Source organism: Achroia grisella, unplaced genomic scaffold (assembly GCF_030625045.1).
Source record: "Achroia grisella isolate CSIRO2021 unplaced genomic scaffold, CSIRO_AGI_Agris_v1 utg515, whole genome shotgun sequence".
In the NCBI taxonomy this organism is placed as follows: domain Eukaryota; kingdom Metazoa; phylum Arthropoda; class Insecta; order Lepidoptera; family Pyralidae; genus Achroia; species Achroia grisella.
The window spans coordinates 927716-949622 of NW_026712908.1; the positions used below are offsets into that span (position 1 = coordinate 927716).

The 21907-nt window shown below is 32.1% G+C and overlaps 1 protein-coding gene across 2 annotated transcripts in view; it reads right to left on the reverse strand.

Annotated features, from left to right (window-relative positions):
* The window catches only part of LOC131846990 (transcription elongation factor 1 homolog), a 380500-nt gene that overhangs the window by 35512 nt on the left and 323081 nt on the right, over positions 1-21907 (reverse strand). Inside the window, exon 1 of one of the 2 annotated variants that reach the window (XM_059196421.1) lies at positions 13456-13469. The exons of the other annotated variant lie outside the window; for it this stretch is intronic. The gene's annotated coding sequence lies outside the window, so the exon portion shown is untranslated. Of the gene's footprint in view, positions 1-13455; positions 13470-21907 lie in introns of those variants that run through there. 2 annotated transcript variants of the gene reach the window in all.

Sequence of the window (21907 nt, forward strand, 5' to 3'; positions counted from 1 at the left end):
GTCCCAACTAATTGATACAAGCTTTTTGCTGTAGAATAAACTACAATTACTTTCATAGTTCAGATATGTTTAGAAGCTAATTACTCGTCACTTGATCAAGTTATTAAAGCATTTGGAACTAGCAACTTCTCTTGTATGTGCTGTCGGTACCTGGCAAATTTCTGAAAGGATCCAAGGAGGGTGGCGAGAGGTTTCGAGGATGCGCCGGGGGCGGCAGCTGGCGTGCGGGGGAGGTCGCGGGCTGCGCTGTGACGTCACGTCCTATCTCGGCGGCCATCTTGGATTATCTCGTCGCACCTGCGGGGCGAGGGACGTGGTTCAGTATCGACCCGATGCGAAACCTGCACATTTTTTGGGATAATGTTGATAATATCTGGTAAATGTTTTTTCAATGAAGTTATGTATGTCACATAATTATTTGTTAAATTTGGGTACTAGTTGGAAAATACGTTTATGTTATTATAATCAAGACTTGAATTTGATAATAATTAAATGTGTACTCAAGTAAAGACACGTACCTGCATACCATATATATACATAAATTCGTAGAAGACAATCTACAATAATCAAAATGAAGATAGACACTTATGAAATCACACCGCAAAAAGAATCATTCACATCGGTAAGGTATTAGCGAACAGTTTACCAACAAATACATTAAGTATCGCAGTCTGATTGAAAGTGTAACTTGATAATTTATATTTACAAGTGAATAAACTTGTACGTTTTGTTTTATCCTCTCGTATTGTACGGTGTTATAAATGTAATAAATTCTATAAATATAATATTATGTGCTACTCAACCTAATAGACGCGTTATTAGATTGATGTGGCATATTTAAGGAAACTATACATTAATAACAAGAAGAAAAAACATTGCAATCGACTTAGTATTTCCATACCAATATTCTAATTTGAATGAGTATTTGATTCTATTTCTGTTTGTCTATCTTTCTGTCTATTTATAACCTTTTTTGACTAAACGGTTGAACTAATCTTGACGAAATGTTACGTGAAGATATATTATATAATAGGCTATCGTTGTATTAAAAAAATAGACTAAATTGCGGGCAAAAGCTAGTATATAATAGATAATAAATGCTACACATGCATATCAAAATATAATATGATCCAAAACTATTATACAAGTGTATATGTTAAAATTCCACCCGCACGCGCCATCGTTATCTGTCTGCGGCAGTTTGGACACGCGATACGATCTCCACCCAGACTCCGGCCCTCCGCCCTCAGATGATCCGCCCTTTGCTTCTATTTACAAGGGCCCAAGGGCCTAACGCGCGATTTTATTTTTTGCCTAGTCTCCAAAGGCCCTTGTTGGCTTTTAGAGTTGATGTCTTTGTTATTTACGATTTGATGACACAAATTCTTTTAAGAGGTCCATTATTTTGCAATTAATTAACGTTCCGTAATGTAGGTATGTGTTGTTTTAAAAGATGATGTAATGTGTAATAATGTGTAATTACAACCGGTTGTGTTGTGTAATTAGATAATATAGCTTGAAACCTAACAAAAAAACAATATATCGCTATTTTTTTTATAATAGAGATAATTTGCCTAAAAATAATAAATACCGCCTTTTTTCGTATTTCGTATTCTTTAATCACAAAGAGTTGAATACATTTAAGCTTGAATTTCTTCTTCAAACACATATAAAACCAATTATATATTAGTATTATATAAATTTAAAATCTTGTTAATATCTTATTAGATTCGGTAGAGTCATTCGTGAGATACACCTTGATCTTTGTGAATGAAATGATTGTGGTCTAATGTGAAACTGTCTTTATATATCATTAGAAGCTTAAAATAAATTTTTAGGCTGTTGATTAAATATAAAAAAGGTTACAAAGAGTTCAAAGGGAAGATGAAAGGTTGTATGGAAGTATAGTAATTTTTAAAGCTAGAAGCTTGAAACTTATTTTTTATGCTGTTGAATAAATATGACATAAATATCAATAAACATCTACATTCAAAGTTTTTTTAAACTGCTACGATTTTAAGAGGGTTAAATTAAATTAGGGGATGAAAGTTTACATGGAAATTTCCCATTTGAAGCAAGAACTATGAAACTGTTTTCATTGGAGTTTTGATTTAGTTATTAGTTTTTTTTTATTTGGTCAATGTCACTAATCGACGAAGTCGCGGGTATAGCTAGTAATATCATAAAATGATTCAATAAAGGCAACCATCCCTGTAATTAAAATACACAGGAAAGTCATTAAGTGGCAATCAACGTGTCAACTTGGAGACCACCGTATTGCCTAGGGCTCCACTAAAACAATGCACTTGGGGCTATTAAGAGCGCGTGCGGCGCAGCTGCGTGTGCGCACCTCACCGCATCAAACACTCGTGTAGAGGGCGCTGTTTTGTCCCGGAAGAGCGTGAAGAGGGTAAACTGAGGCACGTGCTGCTGCCTGGTGGTCTGACCACCGGAGACGTGATGGGTGGTGACACTAAATATAACATGCAAACGTTATTCAGAGTAAAATTTCAGTATACTTATATCAACCGTTTCTGAATTATTTTATTTATTTAGAATGGCAAACAAACTGACCGCCCACCCGATGATAAGTGGAACCGTCGCCTATATGTATGACATCACGTAAAACTGTGACTCCCGTGTTAAGTATCTTTTAAATATTCCAGAATCCCAGAATTGCTCGATGTGTCCCAATAAATGCCCCGAATATATACACCTCGTATACCTACAGTTATATGTGTGCTATGATTAGAATAGTTTCGATCTCCTTACTCAATTGCTAAAGAGGATTTTATATATTGAAGGTAGGTATATCAATACAAGTACGTACGTAAGTATATGGTGTATACTGAATAACCCTGTATATGTAAATTTTTCCTAGCAATGGAAATTTCTAGAACATCTAGTGGCACCGTTATCACCTGGGGGTATAAGAGATAGCATGCGATCTATTCTCAGATTCACCAAATATACCCCAAATATTTTACAAATATATGTACTTAGGTCTAACTGTTTCGGAGGAGTTCGATAACAAACAATGTGACACGAGACTTTTATATGTGGGATTGTTATTATAGTTAAGCGAATTCATAATTTTTGCTAAATAAGATATTTACTTAATTTGATGCTGTCTAAAATCGGCAACCACATAACTCTTTATAAATTACTGAAATTCTAATATCAATGACGAAAAGAAGAACATCGGTCAATAAATGAACGGATACCGTGGGTGCTCTGCGTCGCTTTTATTAGACAATCCAGTGACGGTAGTTGAATAAACTGCTGACATCTACTGACATTGATACTACTGTCCGCCAGTTAGATTAGATACATTATTAAGTAATAGTAATAACAATGATCTCAGGACAATAGACACAGCGCTATCCTGAGCCTAGTTAAACTAGCTAAAACTTGTGTTATGTGTACTAGATAACTGACACAAATACTGAATAATTTATATATATTTATTTGACGTAAATACATATTATACATTGAAAACATTTTGACCGATATGAACTTGTCATGAATATAAATGTTTGTGCCGTGCGGGGAATCGAACCCGCGACCATCGGAAGTAAGGCGGTGTGCTAAACCACCACCACCGAGACCACCGAGACCGTCAAAATGACTTGATAGTTTGATGCTGAGTGGTTAACCTTATAGACTAATTTAATTAAAACGTTAGAACTTTTAGTGAAAGAAAGAGAGTTGAAAGTTAAACCAATAGACAAAAAATTCATGTCCAATAAGATTAACTGGTATCCAATACGAAACTACAAGTATATAGTTAGTACGATGTAAGATCGTTAATATTCTAATAGAATCTACTATTTTATAAATATAAACTTATATTGATGGGGTTATTGAGAAATACGGACACACCAGCTGCCGAAGAATCATGGGGGTCTTTGCAAAGAATACTTCGTTAACAGAAGTGATATTGGGTTAAAAGGCTTACAATGCGAAAGTAGCAAGATGCAGATACACATACCGTCGGAAGTATAGACATATCAATGATATCGATGGATGTAAATAGTATTCTGTTTGATGAAGAAATCAAGAGAAGAATGAAAAAGTAGAAAAATCTTTAGAAGGTAAGGTAGATACTTACTCTTATTTTTGTATTCTTGTAAAACTATAAGATATAATTATGTACCTAAATTTTTGAGTAGATACCAAAAAATCTCAACTGTTCAAAAATTCACAATTATTTATTTAGGTAACACGATTTTACAACTACATTCTACAATTGTTGAAGACTCCTTTTAAGCGTAAAGATACCTGTGCCAGGAACTCCAGCTGTAATAATTTTGTTTCTTCATTTATTTGTAATTACTATTTTTTTTAGTCAAATATTAAGTCTCGGAAAGTTCAACAGAAATACACATACTTTCTCTTTTATAGTATTAGTATGAGTTAGTTAGCATTTAAGAGTAACGCTTTATGTCTTTGGCCGATCGGAGTAAGTTTTTTTTAATATTCTTTGAACGGAGGCGAAGAGGTCCAGTGGCAAAGCACGGACTGTTCATTTATTAAGCGCCACGTGATACTGTATTATTATTTATTGATCTTGACTCCCAATGCGACCGTAGGCAGCTACTACTTATTAAACTACTTATAAAGAATAATTCCGAGAATTTTTAATATGGTAATCCATACTTTCATACTAATATTATAAATGAAAAAATGTCTGTCTGTTTGTTACCTTTTTATGACTAAATGGCTGAACGTTAAAGAAATTCGACATAAAGGTAGAGTGTAGGACAAGTTCGGACACATGATACTATTTATTGCCATTTAGCGCATTTTTTTATGCATCATCATCCGGCGGAATAGTACAATTAAAAATTTATATGAAACAAATATCTCTACATCAGAATTACTCGATTAGTTATTAGAAATATTATTAACAGACGGTTTGGTGGACTTAACTTGAAATGGCATATTTCGCTGAGTATTGAATTCAACATGGCAAGAAACCTAATAGGCGAATCTATTGCCGTATTCCGGATTAAGTTATTTTGCTATCGGTGTTTCTGTCAATAGATAGTTAGTCAGATCCACAACTGTTTAAAGTTTATAGGTTTTAGTCATATCTGAGTGTATAATCTTTGAGGTCATTATATCTAGGTACTAGATTAAGAAACGAACGTTTGGCAAACTTGACAAATTTTTATGGTAATATCTCATTTACCATAAAAATTAAGCCTTGAAATTAGAGAGGTTTATAAGATCTAAATACTCATTATTTACCCCTATCAAAAGAATATTAAATAATAAAAAATATAATACACTTGCAGACGTTAGACAGTGACAAATAACATTTTATATTTTACACCTACTGGCCACAAAAAGTTCGATTGTGACCGCATACCTGTTCAGAGTAACAAGATCTCCATTGAATGTGACAAATTGAATATAAACTTAATAAAATTGAGTTTATAAAAGCCTCGAGCCTTTCAATGCCAGACGAAGGAGGTAAGGCATCGTATTTCATAACAAATAATTCGATAACTTGGTTTTTCGCGTATTTTGTTAATACGAAAGTGAATTCACACGATATTTAATATCGTTATGGTATAATATAACTTACTCTATACTAATATTATAAAGATGTAAGGTCTGAATGATCGAGATTATTTCAAATGGTAGAAATCCGATTTTGAATATTCTTTTAGTGATGTATAGCTCATTTATTGAGGAAACCTATACGCTATATACAGTACTCTACGACCGCATTAGTAGCGGAACTGCGATGAAAATTGTTTCAAAAACGGGGAAAATGAGACGCAGACAAAGATATCCAAATAACATTAAAACATATCAAAATTATGATAAACAACCTTAAAGGAACGTTTCATTGGTCAGTGTTCATTAATAAAAAACGTTCCAATGATTGAAAGATTTCACATAAACATCGAGCACACGCGTCGAAAAAATAAATCAAACATTCTCTATAAGACGCCCACCATTAATAAAACTCTTTAAAATATATTTAATAATGTCCACAAAGGTAGAGAGCACAATGCTCGAGCCATAAAGGAGCAGCATTTATTATGGCGACAATATATGGAATACAAAAAGATAGTGTGACAAAGAAGCGTACTTTTTAATAATATTGTCATTTCTCAGCAGCATTGGACTCTTTCAAAAAGCCATAATGCAATAATTTATTTCTTTATAAGCTTTTTTTATCTGTGGGAGAATATGTTGAGGGCGAAGCCAGGTGAGCATGGGTTAACTGGATAAAGCCTTCTGTTTAACTTTATGGTTTCTAAAGGTGCGATTGTATGTATGCGATAATCATAATTATTAATTTAAATTTTGTGTTCTATGTTTAAAGTGTATTAATGAATATACATGGAGTACGAATGTAGACATATTGATTACATTAGACATAAATTAAGCACAAAGATAGATGTTAAGTTACTCATTTCGAGTGGTTATTCTCGAATAGATGTATATGACTTAGTAGTTTTATAAAATGAAGAATATACCAGATGGACAGAAGCAAAAAAAATATCAGTGCATCAGTAGTGTTATAAGGGTTAAAATATATATAGACTTTAATTAGAATTTTATAAATTGGTATCAGAATGTCTATTTATGAATGATTTGTACCTATACTATGTAACATCATTGTATACAATAAAACATTCAATCTAGTCTACAAATCAACTGAATTCAATAAATATTAATGTAGAGATATGTTAGATTTTAAATATTTACCTACTAGGTATGTGTACTGATAACATTAATATAGCATTTCTATGAAATGCTTGTTTTACAACATATTACGAATAATTCGGCGTAAAACAAGATTCTTAGTTATTGCCCAAAAAAGACTGTCTTTATAGCTATCGTCGGGACGGGGTTGACATTGGAGCCACAATAAAATCGATGAAATATTTAAGGGGCAGTGCCAATAACTCATACCGGACTAGTTAAGTGTATAAGCGCCTATTGTGACATAATGTTTGCACAGGTAGACTCACAGTGGGTAGTCACCCCTATTTGCTACGTAACAATAGACCCCGATATTCGTGAAATTTCAATTGTTTTAATTATTGCGCAAACAAGACGCGGTGGTCTTGACTACAATGGACCGAGAGAATTATGATTACAAATCGGCGATGGGCTTTTGTTAAAATTATCTTATAGTTTTCGTAGGTATACGACAGTATGATTGTTTATGGCATCGATATTTTTTTGCCCATATTATGCTTTATAAAGAATTAATTTATTTTGTAAAATTTGTAATTACATAAATATTAATTAGTTCGTACTTAATGCATTGTTATAGATTCTAAAAATATTCAATGCGATAACTGATTGGTCGTCCTGAATATGTGAAAATCATAGGTATTATAGTATAATTAAATTTTGTCGTTGTTGTAGTAATAAGAAAAAAGACTTGGTAAACGGAGAAAATATATTAATATAGATTACTGATAATTAGGAATAGAAGGAAGGAATTGAAGTATCAAAAACAAGAATGTAATATAAATGAACTATAAATTCAAATACAAATTTAGAATATAATATACATATCTGATTAGACAACAGTCGTAACTGTGCTAAATGTGTTTAAAAAAACATTTGTGTAATTCTAGAATATTCTGTGGTCGCAATACAGCAGTTAGTTTTATATTTATGACTAAATATTTAGTTGTAATTTTACTTACATTTTATACGAAGTCGACTATATCATTTTCTCACCTGTTTTAGCTGCTAAGCAGTTGCTTTGTCAGTTGTCTTTCCATTCACAGGTTGAATGAGAGGTTAAAGAAACATGTCACATTGCTAGCATTCAATGCTAGCCTAGCAATGGGGTCACTTGTCTCTATTATTAATAATCTCCCCCAATTATGTTTAGTTGTAATGTTAATTCATTTACAGATCAGTATAAAACGGATTGTATAAATGCAACAGTGCATACGCTGCCTGCGAACGTACGAGATAGATCAGTGACCTCTCATTAGCCGAACTACACAGTGCATAACGTTACAAACTACATAAAACTCTAGCTACTATGTATTAGTATCACGTACTCTTTTTGTAGTTAAGGGAGCTTGTGTAGGGAGATTTAGAATTAAACATTTTCACAAGACGTGCCAATTTTCTATCTACTTCAAAAGACGGTGCAGGTACAGTTAAAAATGTTTTTTTTTAAGTGTAACCTGATTGTTTTTCTATGGGAATCGATTTTTATATTATTTTATATATAAAACTCATGTAAAGTGTGTTATAAATTTGTTCAATATTTTTTTAATTATTCTTAATCTCGTAATGCGATTGTAGTAGGGTTTGGTCAGATCGTGGCCTGAACACCGTATTGGTAACTGAATATTTAATTGTGAAAACTACTGATTTATTAAGTTACTCAAGTAGCTATTATATTTATTTACATTTGTCTAACTTGCTAATTGGCAGTTTGTATTCACACAGAATCTTAAATATGTAGTGCTGAACAACATTTATTTAAAAGAGCAAGACTCAAGTTCTTGTTCGTTCTTCTCGTGATGAGTCTGCTTTCAGAATAAACGGTAGAATAAAAAATATATATGACTATTCATAATGAATAAACATTCTTTTTATTTCTATTTCAACTTACTAATAAGAAGAATTTGTCACAGTCTGAATTCAACAATTAAAAAAAAAGTAGAACAACTTTATAATTGTGTACACTAGGTATAGATCAGTATTATCATTAAATATAAATTGAATGTATTTTTTCCTCAATTATGCTTGTTGCCCGAGTTCATTTTGTACCCAAATATCATGACTTCGAAGTCAACCCCAAAAAATATTTTGACAATTTATATAGTCTCACTGACCCTCCGGTGACAAATCCTTGGCATAGGTGTAGAGTAGTAGAGACCATCAAAGTAAGTATCCCGTATGCAAGTATGTATGTTATGCGTATTCCCTAAATTATTGGACGTCCAATCCGGCAACAGGCGGGGGCTAGTTTTGTGAAATCCCGTCACTTGGCAGCGCGTTCCGGGAAGCTGCATGAAGTCGTCACGTGGGGCGCCCCCCTGCCGGGACGGTAGCGCGCGGGCGGTCCGCGCAGCCCCCCTTAATTAATTTTAATACCTTTACCTGTAGGCCCTGTACTGCGCTTGTCTGTTTAATATGGCATTGTAAGCTGTGACACGGTTAGTTGGTAACATGTTAGACAGAGCGCTTTTAGAGGAATTTGATTCTCACGGGCTCTTTGTTGGTATGTTGTGTATTATATGTATATATTTGTTATGGTTGCCTTAAAGTGATGCTAAGCTCGCTCGGACCAGTACACTTTGAGCATTGTACTATTATTACAATGCTCAAAGCTCTTTGAGCATTGGACATATGGGAAATATAAATTATACTATACATTTATGTGAAAAACATAAATATTTCTATTATATATATTCACTTTCTTAACAGTTTCTCTCCACTGAAGTCGCTTTTCTAATTAGATGGTACACATTCTTGAAAAAATCTGATTATCCAATTCTTCACATAACTTGAGTTCATTCAACAGCCGCATTTATAACAGTAAAAAAATATGTTGTCTATATTCATAGAGGACAACTGACCATTCGACCATTCGACTTTTTGTAGCTAGAATGGCAAACATGCTGATGGCCCACCTAGTGGAAAGTAGTGACTGTATCCTATATGCTTACGTGAACATCATCACTTGATATTTCAAAATATATTGTGTCACCAATGCTAGGTGGTAGGTTGTAGTTGGTAACCTCAGGGTTGCGGATGATTACTTGCGTATTCCCGTAACTCTGACAAAAGGTTAAGAGAAAGAACACCTTGCGGTTTTAGCGGGTAAGAGTCCGGCAGTATCCCTTTACCTCCCCCTAAGTAAAAAAAAAAATACCTCTCATGGCCGTTGCTATTCCTGGTTGCTTTATGCCTCCTGGTACCTACCCTGCAATTTCACTACCATATCTCATTGTACATTTACCACATTAACCGAAACAAAATTTGTATGGAGCGACGAGATCGAGGGCTAAAAAGAGGGTACTCAGGGTCGATCACCTACGCGATAGACCTTATCAAAACGGCTACAAAGTAGTCAGTTGTACCATGATCTGGTACAGATAAAAACTATACCAAATGGAGACAAATTGCGAGGAGCTCTTGATAGACAAAGATGTGTGGCTGGCGTGGCTTTCATCATGTTATCAGTGGACTCACTTCATTGTCGTTCTTGGTGATGACCTCTCTGTCAACAGTATACGGCTAAAGAAGAAGATCTCATCCTATAAACCGAAACACGGCTTGCAACGTAAGTAACCGAGCAGAATGTGGAAACACGAAGTACGCAGACATTGTACAAAGTATCTCTCTAGAACTTTGAAATAACTTTGAATTTCTTTAGAAATAGTATTGGTTTTTTTTTATACCACGTAGGTGGCAAACAAGCATATGGCCCATCCGATGGTAAACGGTTACCGCAGCCTATGGACGCCTGAAATACCAGTGTCACATACGTTGCCGACCCTTAAGAAACCTTAATATACCCTTCAGAAAAACCCCATGCTGTAGTCTCTCGAGAAAACCTCGACAATTGTCTATAACAATCGATTAATATATGTAAATATCTATATAGATAGGAAAATAAGAAACGGCTTTAACCTACATATAGGTTTCTTAATAAATAAATCAGGATTAACTAATACGCACTGAATAAATAACGAAAGGGTATAAATTATATTTAATTACCGCATAATCCTTGTACACAAGGCTATCGAGATAAACATCGACTTCCGAACGCATCCCAATGCGTCCCACTGATGTAATAATTAACAGATTAATTACATTAACTATTTGAGAAGGCTGCTGCGATGTAGGTATATTAAGAAATTATATATTAATTACTTTTTAATAAAATTGACGCGTAAGTCTATGATTTCATAACAAATATTTATGATGTGTTTAAAAAATTAACAACTAATATACATACCTATCTTGCTACAATTTATTTTTATTCGTCTGTCTAATCTATCTGTCATTATACAAAAATAAATAATAAAATGTTAATCTGATTTAGTACGGAGAAAAAAAATATTCTGGTTCTATTCTATTCTAACACTACTGTTATTATATTTCATCTGAAAATTTTGATCTCTTATCTTACTTTCTAGAGAGATTTTTATTTAAGATAGACGATGACCTATGTTTGTTTTAGTGATACAATTTATCTTCACGTTAAAATTCATTAAGATACATTCTGCCGTTTAGTTAAGAAAAGGTAACAAACAAACAGATATAATTTCGAATTTAAGTATAAGTACTATTAGTATGGATATAATATAACAGGCAAGTATCCACAAAGAATAATTCCTTTTTGTGTTAAATACACAATAATCATTTACTTGAACTATTTATGTGAATATTTTGCACCTCTTCTAATTAAGTACGAAAGTAATACCATAATAAAAAACATTATATTTTATACAGACAAAGTAACAGGAGTTGAGTAGTTAAAAGTAATAATAATTAATATTAATATTTCAACATAATTATGAAGTGGTTATGACAAGTTCGGTCTACATAATCCGGATGTTAACTCTATTAAAACAATTTAATATAGATTTTTTTAAATATGTATATTAATTAATAGCTAACTCAAACATTATTTACAATTTATATATTCTATTTATAGTATGTAGTTATATAAAATGAATTTTATGGATACTATATACAAGTTTGAATCTGAGAATAAAGTTGTTATATTTATTTATAGGTATCGTGTATCATTCTCTGTCTATTCTATATTTAAAACTCTCTTTCTTTATTTTCTTTACCGTTATGACATATGTTTGTGTGTATCCTAATTTTCTAACAAATACATTTGTTTATATATAATAGGTATATATTATTACAATAATAATATAGAGTTTATAACGTTGTTTTCACATTAAGATCATGCTATTATTTAGGTTAAGAAATACTCAAATATTTTTTGTAAATACATACATAATATTCATAGAAAACACCCAGACCGATACAAATATTTGCACCGTGCGGGTAGTCGAATCCGCGAGCATCAAGGCTGTCTATGGAAATTGAGGATAAACAATTAGTCTATGCGTATAACACCCCTACGTTTAGCATACATACATATTCACAGCGTATAAAATCATTAATGAGCCATCGTAAATCGTGCACGTTGGACCCTAAGCAACAAAGTAATTTGCGTTTTATTGACTGATAGTTTTTCTATACGACTGCATGACATAAAGTCTGACAAAGCACATTTTGTATAGGGGCTATTATATTATAAAATATATGACATTACAGCTAGATGAATTTATCGATGTAAGATGCAATTTTACTTATATTAAAATTTTTACACTGTCTTAGGAATTAGGTAGTAAGTACTTGTATGTCGTTTATTATCTGTATTTTGTCTTAAATTTTCAAATCTGATTACAATTTTTTAATAATGTAACACCCGCTCTATTACGAAACCAATTTTTAATTTCTGTCCAGGTTCAGAGGATCTATTGTATATACTAGAAAAAATGATAGATGATATATATGTATGATATATTAGTAGGTATAACTTACTGTTTCTATATGTATCAAATACAAATAATACATTTAAAAATAATTTATATTTTATTTTAGTATTAAGTCTTAGTGGTTGAATACCTTGAAATACGACGATGAGGTCGTAAGTTCAAATCAAGCAGACCCAAAAAAAGTTATTAAATAAAAATTAATCCGAGAGATAGCGGTGGGCTCGCTATATTTTTTAATCCAACGTAGCAGACGTTGGGTTAAAAAATATACTGAACGAAATATCAAGTGTTTCGTTCATCACAACATCAAAAGGTTACAGTAACTCTGACTATTCTATCTGGGATAATAAACGTGAAGGTATTTAATTTTTTTATACGAAGTTAGTTATAGTTACATGAGTATAAAAATATAAGGGTAGTTCTTTACGAACGTAAATCTTGCAAGTGAATTGACTTTATTGCAAAATAATCGGTGTGTAATGGCAGACAACTCCCGTTTCTCACAATTAAATCGTACATAAAATTTGAAATTGCTCATAGGACACAACGCCTGAACGATTAGAAAGTGGCATAATCTTTGTCAATGTATTAAACTCTGACCGAATTACGGTCTCGGGGCGGGTGTTCACATCGTAAAATTATCTCATATTGCAATAAATATGATGGTATTTTGTGCCGTGTTTGGTAACAAGGCGAGCCGTGCCGAATGCTAATAGAGCGTGCAATTGTTGGGGATTGTTCGCAAAGTTCGACTTCTGGTATCGTGTGTGCCCTCTCCCTATTGTATTGACTTTAGGAATGGTTATTCAATTTTGGGAAGTATGTAAAACTGGACTTTATACAAAAACAGAATACATCAAATTTTAACTTATAAGAATAAATTCATATGTCAATATACTGAGGTGATGTCAGTTTTTAAAAAAATATATTATTTTACATATTCCTTATTTGAAATAAATAATATTTTATTTCTATATTCAATCGAGAACAGCTGGCAAGATATATACTCAATACAAGATATAAACTCAATATAACGTTAAAGAATCTTTTTTTTATTGTATACTGCCACGTTCGGAATTCGAATTTTGAAATTTTGTCAATAACAATGAGTACGAAATTCGGCTGATTTCAAGTTAAGTAAGTAAAATAAATATCATACAACTTTACGATGTTTAAGTCAAGTTTTTGTGTAAATATGAACTATCCAATAGTACAAAATACCTATTATTTTGTAGTTTTTATACAATGGAATATTAGTCACAATCATGCTAAATCAGTAATGCATATTAGTTTGTTTTTATGAAACAATAAAGATATGCATATTGCGTACTATTCACGTGTAGACAGAGGCTTTTATTGTAATCCTTTGTTCCAGTGTTTAACGGAGCATAGCTGTGTAGACAAAGAATTGGCGCCAGGTAGAGTTAACTCTATAAGCAAACACACTACATTGGACATTAAGTTAAGCGAAAATTTGTGATCGTTATTGATTGACTGACTTGTGCATTCAATTAAAAATAATTATTAGATTTATTATATTACTACAATTGCCGCCATAAAAGTCTATAGTAAAAGTAAATATTGTAACACAATACTTGCATTGTTATTATTACAGTGATAATACTTATTATAAATAATATAATAATAAATCTTTATTATAAATTGCGGCTAAATACTTGTATATAATCATTTTGATATCTTATTATCTATACTATCTATAGAATATAATAGAGTTCATAAATATTGGATTAGTTAGTCCATTATCATACATATACCTATATCTTTGATTGGAGCGGGATGGGTATACAATTATTAAAAGAATCCGAATAATTAAAATTATATAGAATCCCAATAGCTCGCAACTAAAGGCGACATATTAAAAAGGGTATCAAAATAATATACTTATTTATAAAAAGAATGGCGGGCAAGTTACCAGCAATATAATTCCTTATCAATCATATAATTATAAAATACCATTAATTCATAATTTTTTTTGGAATTTGCTTACGGTAAATAATATTTTATCTACAAAGATGTGTTACTTACTACCTACACTTCTTTAAAATAAAATTAGAAAAAAGTAATATTGAAGTATAGTCGCAATTTACACATCTGTCTTGGCAGATTATTAAGATTAAAAAAAAACGCGCGTGATATCTATTTCTGGTGTAACAAAAACATTGTTGGCAGTTGAAGTGTTTGCATTGTGGCATACTAGAGGCAATGGACACTATTTGCACAGCCTTTGAAAAGCCCTCAATTCTTTGTGGAGCTAACCGTACAAATAGATAAACAATTCTCGCTACACAAAATAAATAAATAATATGACCATTATTGTATACCATACCATGTTGCCAGCTACTTTGTATATTGCTACTGTGTTACCAACAATAGAAGCTAATAAATTCTAATACCATAGAACGTCACCGCATTTGTTATGCAATTAATGTGGAATTGAATAATATTTGTTATAAATAGGCGTGATGTTTGGAATTTTGTCATATTGGTGATATATTGATATTGTGTGAGAACTTGGAATGTAAGTAGGTAATGGATAGGTCTTCAATATTACTAGATGAAGGTAGTCAATAGTAAAAAGTTCTGTTCTAGAAGTTATTTTATTAATAAATATCTATATATGTACTCACATATAGATATTTATTAATAAAATAACTCCTAGCTTTTATCTGTAGCTGTTTGAACAAAAGGTTGTCCCCTATTTCATCCTACTTTAAATTATTAGGTAAATAAGTTACACTGAGGTATCTATTTATATATTTGAGGTATGGATATAATTTATATAAAAAATATAAATATTTGACGTTTTATATATATATTATAAAAATTAATATGAAATAAAATGTCAGAAGTTTGAGTTAGTATGTAGGTATATACATATGAATTTTATTTAATTTTAATGTATTCGAAAACAGCATTACAAAATTACATGTAAATTTGATTACTGTGTGCTAAAAATTGGGACTCCTTCTATATATTGTATAGTTTTTCGTCTTTGTAAAAATTATAAAACTTATTATGAAGTAAGTTTTATAGCTTTGATTCCAAGTTTATTTTTTTATTGTTTTTTTTTTTATTATATTACATTCGCGCGTGTACAAGTGAAAGTTACAAAACCAAAAACAAATCAGCGAGTCATAGACACTTATTTCTATCTCCTTCAGATAACTATTAGTTGATCATTAGCCCGTCACTCCCATACCTGTCCATACATTATCCTGTCAAAATATTTCGGCGAAATTCTAAAGTTTTTTTCATTCGAATATTTTCGTGAATTTGTCCAATTGTTGTGGCACAATGGCATCCATCGTGACATCTCAATATTTGCCACAAAGGGAATCATTTGTCATTGTCCATTAGACTATATTGTTGGGATATATATGAAATATTGACCGATATTTAATAAATAAATATTTTATAGATTTATTTAGACAATAGTTTGATAAACATAAATAAAACAAAAATGAAGAAATAACACAGCCATCTAGTTCCACGGTAAGTAGAGCTCGTGTTATGGGTTCTAGAAAACTGATATAAATAATTAGATTTATTTTCTAAATACATATATAATAGGAAGTAAAGCGGTGTGCTAAACCCCGTCAATAATCAGTCAATAATCTAAAAATAGCACAATACTTATTATTTATTTATTTACTTATTATTTACACAGTATCTACTACTACACAGTATATTAGTACCACAGAGTAAATAAACTGACAGACAGAGATAACTTTACTACAACCATGTTTGCCATGCCGCGTAGTATAGGCTTTGTTGTCACAGTGGTATTCCTTTGGATGAAAAAGAGTGATGATACATTATATTCTAACTTTGTCAACACAAGTTATACATCTTACTGTTCTAATATAAAGGTATATCTACTACATACATTAACTAAATATATATAGAAACGAGGATGTAAGCCATGGTTTCGTTTGATGCGTATTTTATTACCACTGATACCTTTTATGTGTTGGATCTTACATTGATATGTTTTATGATCGAACAACGCTTACCCACGCACCGTTTACAGTTGGTTTCATGTGTTTTCTAACTTTTCTTGTTATAAAACTGTCTTTTGTTATCTAAGAAATTGAAAATAATTATAGATAGATAGACTGTTTATTTCATTGTTACTAATAACATATAATTTCACTTTTATAAATATCGATAGTTATATTTTGACTTAGGTAAGATTAAAAAAATTGTGTTCATAGATGTGATACGCAGCAATAAAAATAGGCTTAGTGTAAAAGATTGTTCAGCTTCAACCCATTTGAGATAAAAGAATTATTAATAATAAAAGCAATAAAGTTTACGACAGCCTTTGGGAAGTGTTTTAATATAAAAGAAATTTTTATTATAAATCGTACTATAATTTAAGCTAATTTGAAATAACGATTAATCGAGTAAAAGGAAAAACAATGCTCCATTTGAAATTATAAAAATGCCTTGATCTCGACTAATAAAAAAGAAACAGATATAGTATCAGACAATAGCGCTTTGCCTATTCGTTTCTATTCGAATTTTGAACTATCCAATCCGATAATTATTATTCGAAATCTGATTGTTCCAAATTTGAATGTAGTCAACATTTTGTTGTATAATTTTCCATTTTACTAATGTGTGTACTCATTCAATTAATTAAAAATATACTGGACCTACATGAATAATAATAAAACATTACTATTTTACTTATTTTCTAAATAGTTAACTTATTAAAAAAGAAATAAACGACACTAATTTGTAGCTGGAAATAAATAGGCTGTTACCTGCCTATTTATTTGCAGCTATAAATTCTTTATGTTGGTACACAATGAATATAAAACAGGATTCCCATAGGTATGAGAGAAGAGGAAATAGACATAGGCGGCATCAACAGCGAATATAGCATAAAATAAAAATCGCATTGTAATCCGGTATTGGCCGGAGATAAGGAGGGTTTGTGACAAGGCAAGAATTATGTGCTCCAGAGGGCAATTTTTCTTTCCCGGGATTTATTCCCGTAATTTATAGAGGATCTGCCAGTATCTGGGCTAACCCGGCGCGGGCTGGCATCCCAGCAATTAAGACATACCTCCCGTCCTAATTAAGATGCTAACATAACATTTTATATTAATATTTATATATTTTGTCAATTTTTATAGATAATTAATAAACATAACAACTGACTACTTTATGTTTCAGAATGTGAATTTGTTACGATGGGCTATCTGACCTAACTTCATGCTTATTCTATTACCATCTGGTGCTCCGTGAGTGTAACACCGTTAGCGCAAACAGTTGCACTATTCCTTTATGTGGTATTATTTATGTTGCAACTTAAAAAAGATTGCTCTCTCTCTTTAAAACATTAGTAGGTATAAGATATACATTCCTTTGATGTCAATATATATAAACTCATATTGAGTGGATGACATGACTGTATAATAATATAATGTATGTACGTAGTGGTTGGTTTCGACTCGTTTTCCAACGGTCGCGGGTTAGAACTCTAGTATTATGTATTGAAATGAACATGTCACTATTAAATGTAGAAATATAACTGATCCGTATCGTATTCTGTGTAGTGTGCTTGTATTGTCTAATCTTGTCATTCATCAACTGTTTCGTCCGGATATTTGACACGCAAAATTTTTACCGAACGTGCCCGGCCATGAATTGCTGGTGACAAAAGTGTCTGTGGCAGCGAACGTCGAGAGTCGGCTTATAGCACCCCGCCCCTCGGCCGCAGTCGTAAATTTAGGGTTTCATAAAACCAGATCCGAGATAAGACACAGTGTGGAGTGAGCGTCCCGGATCAAATGCGAAACTCGCTAGACAATAAAAATAATACTGGCGCATCTGCGGCCACCATTTTACATTACTGCCACGAAATTTGTCGTGTTTACATAAAATACACCCAGTCGATAAGAATCGCGCCTTTGCTAGGAAATGTAAGATGTCACTCGCGCACTGCAATATTCAATTCCCGCCAAAACACTATTTCGAATTTCGAATACCGAAAACGTTCTAAAAAAATCAAAGCTGTCAAGAGAGCAACAAAAGCGCATTATGATTTTAACAGTTTCTGAATTGCTTGTGTATTATGAGGCGTGTATTATTCCTTTTTACGCAGTGTAAGGGTATTTGGGCGCCTTTGTGGCTCGGTATTGACAAATAAGTAAGATTTACTCCTAAAGTAAAAATAATGGAGGATTAGGAGGCAGTGTAATTTTTTTGTCGTTACCCGCTTATAGACTGATGGCGCCATCGGTCTGGTATTGCATTATTCCTTTGGTTCTCTTGTTCAGTGATAATAACATTGCAAATAGATCATGTGGAAATTTGAATAGAATAAGGGAAAGTAGTTTGCGTAACTATTCACTAGAATAAATAACTTTCTAAAAAAACAGATTAATTTAGATATTGTATATTTAGACAGGAGTAGTGTTAGTGGTTAATTATTTATTATCTGTTAAAATTGTAAAAAATGAAATTATATATGTAGCTGAAGTAGTAAGTAGTGGAAGAATTGCATTCGAAATTTGAAATTATAAATTCTAATAAAATGGTATAAAATATAGGCTAATAAAAATAAATTTTAAACATTATTCGCCGTAATAAACTAATATTTTACAGTTTTATTTAAATTGTGTAGAAGGCTGACATAGAATAAATAGATGTAGTATGTACGGGGATCTGTAATTATCTATATCTACTATATTAGCAACTATTTATACGAAGACCATACCTACTTATAGATGTAAACAATATTCGTCTTAGGTATATATTAACATCGCAACGTCGTACTGGCTGTTGGAACGGGTTGTAGGCATAACTACGTGTCGGGGACATATATTTAAACCTTCAGTAGATAGGGGTGCAATAATTTTGACAATGACTAGCAGCCTTACCCAGCGCGGCGTAGGCGCGCGGCGGGCGGGGTGCGGGACGCGGGGGGCAATCTGCGCACTAAATCACGCTACGAATAAAATTTATGGCGCCGAGATAAAAACTCGCAGCTTTTCTCTTTTACGTTCCTTGCCCCCCGCGCCCGCGCCGCCGCCTCGCCCCGTCCGGAAAATCCATAGGGATTTTTCCAAGTGTTCGGGCGACGGCGTGTGTGGGGTCGAAACGATTTTGTTTTATGCTTATTGCCGGTTGCGATGTTTTGTTTGCTAACTTGCACAGATAAGGGATAGGTACGAGATGGTCCGCTTAGCTGGACGATGTGAATGTTTTTTTTGTGACTTTATGTTGCGTGGGTGACGTTTTGTTATTTATTGTTAACGTAATAAAGTCTAGATTTAATAATTACAATAAATAATGTATAATATATATATAAATAATTACAATAAATAACTAAATTAAATGATACTTTATTAATTATATTTTAACTCTGTCTACAAAAAGATTTTTTTTTTTAATTCTAAGGATTGAAAACATGTGCGGTATGGATCTCGTGATGGAAGTACCTAAGGGTTCTCTAATGCCAATATTGCTTTAATAATAATAATAATAATATATACCTAAATGTAGTCCTAACAAAGTAGGTCATATTAGGATTTCCCGATGTTTATAAAGGTATATCTGCTTCACCTATTTCTGTCACCAAGCTAATTCGGTTTGAAAAGTGGTGTATGGTTTGAGAATTTAAAATTAGGTTATTATGACTCCGTACAGAGTAAGCACAGAGTACCTACAGCGTTATAAATATTTTGTTATGTTTATTGTGATAATGTTTATAGTTTACAGTTTTCCATTCTTCATCAGGTGAGACTCTTCACAGTAGTTACACTAGTTGACACGCGCCATTTTGTTTGGGTCACATTTTCCACGATTTTGCACCTTTTTATTGCAGCACCGCTTCTATTAGTTCTAGTGTAATGTTAGAGGTATAATCTTATCTTTCGATAAATGGCCTATATAAAACTAAAAGAATTTTCAACCACGGTTCAGTAGTACCTGAGATTAGTTCGAATATCCAAAATTACAATCTTTACATCTTTATACAATATTAGTAGGTACCTATAGGTAGTGTTGAAAGTGTCCAACTTGAAAGGACAAATGTTTTTAATTATATTTCTTACCAGTCTAGTTGGTACTTAATGTTTAAATTTAAACAGTTAATTTAATAGATTAATAAATAACTACAATTGAACTATGGTTAGTGGAGTCACGATACAGTTATTACAAGATAGGAAATGATCTCTTGCAGATATTGTGCTTTCACTTTGAGATACAACTTCTATAGTATTTATCCGGCACTTTCTGTGCTAATAAATATAAATAGGTACCTATCGTTATTTTGGGAATATATTCACTAGTACTAATATCTTGCCTACTAGTAATTCAAATTTCTATTTGCTACATTTATTAATCTGTTTTTACATTTCCATAAGTATATCACAAATATTAATTAAGTTTAGACAACTTCACATTTAATTATTAGCTACGATAACATGCATAAACGTGTTCCTTTTTATTTTAAAAACGATGTAATAAATTGAGCTTAGAGCTCAATGTATTACATCACAGACAAATGTAGAAACAAAGAAACATTTTGACAACATCAGAACACAAGTAATTGGTAAACTCCTTAGAGTTAGTAGGAGCGTTAATTAAAATAGGAAAGTAGGTAAATCTCTATAATGCTATTTTAACTAAATAATTATATTAGTATATGACTTTCGTAGTTGTATACCTACCTAATTATTAGTTAAGATAACGTAATAGAAATATTTCAATATTTATAAGCTAGGTATGTTCGATATCTATAATCTATTAATTTAGCTTAATGTCAATTACTTAAAGATGTAATTTTTTTAAATGTAATTACAAAAGTTAGGTACCTTATTTTTTCTGATACAAAAACTACAACGGATTTAAATAGTGCGGTCGTAAGGTATTTTACAGTGCATATTTACTTATTAACGTATAAATAAAAATAAGTCAAATATATTTACATTTCATGCAATATGTAAGTTTATTTTTTCAACGTCTGGTTCTTGTTATTTCAATAAAACAATTTAAAAGCAGAACGTTTTATGCGCGCTACGCTATTTCTTCATTCGAATTTTAAAAACTAACTTTTTAAATAAAGAACATGGCACAAGTCACGTCTGCCAACAAAACGAACAAAAACTTAACGAACTAATCCTGGCAATCAGTCAAATCAAATTTAACAAGTAGCAGATTAAAAACTCTTTCGTTACATTAAATTTAAACACCTCGAGTGTATGTTGTTGGTAATTTTAAACGAAACGCGCTCGTGTCGCTTATCGGGAGCCATTTGTATGGCGTGATCGTTGCTGTAACTCCTGTCGGCCGATATAGCCACTTTATTGCTTAATTCGATAGAAGCCGTTGAAATG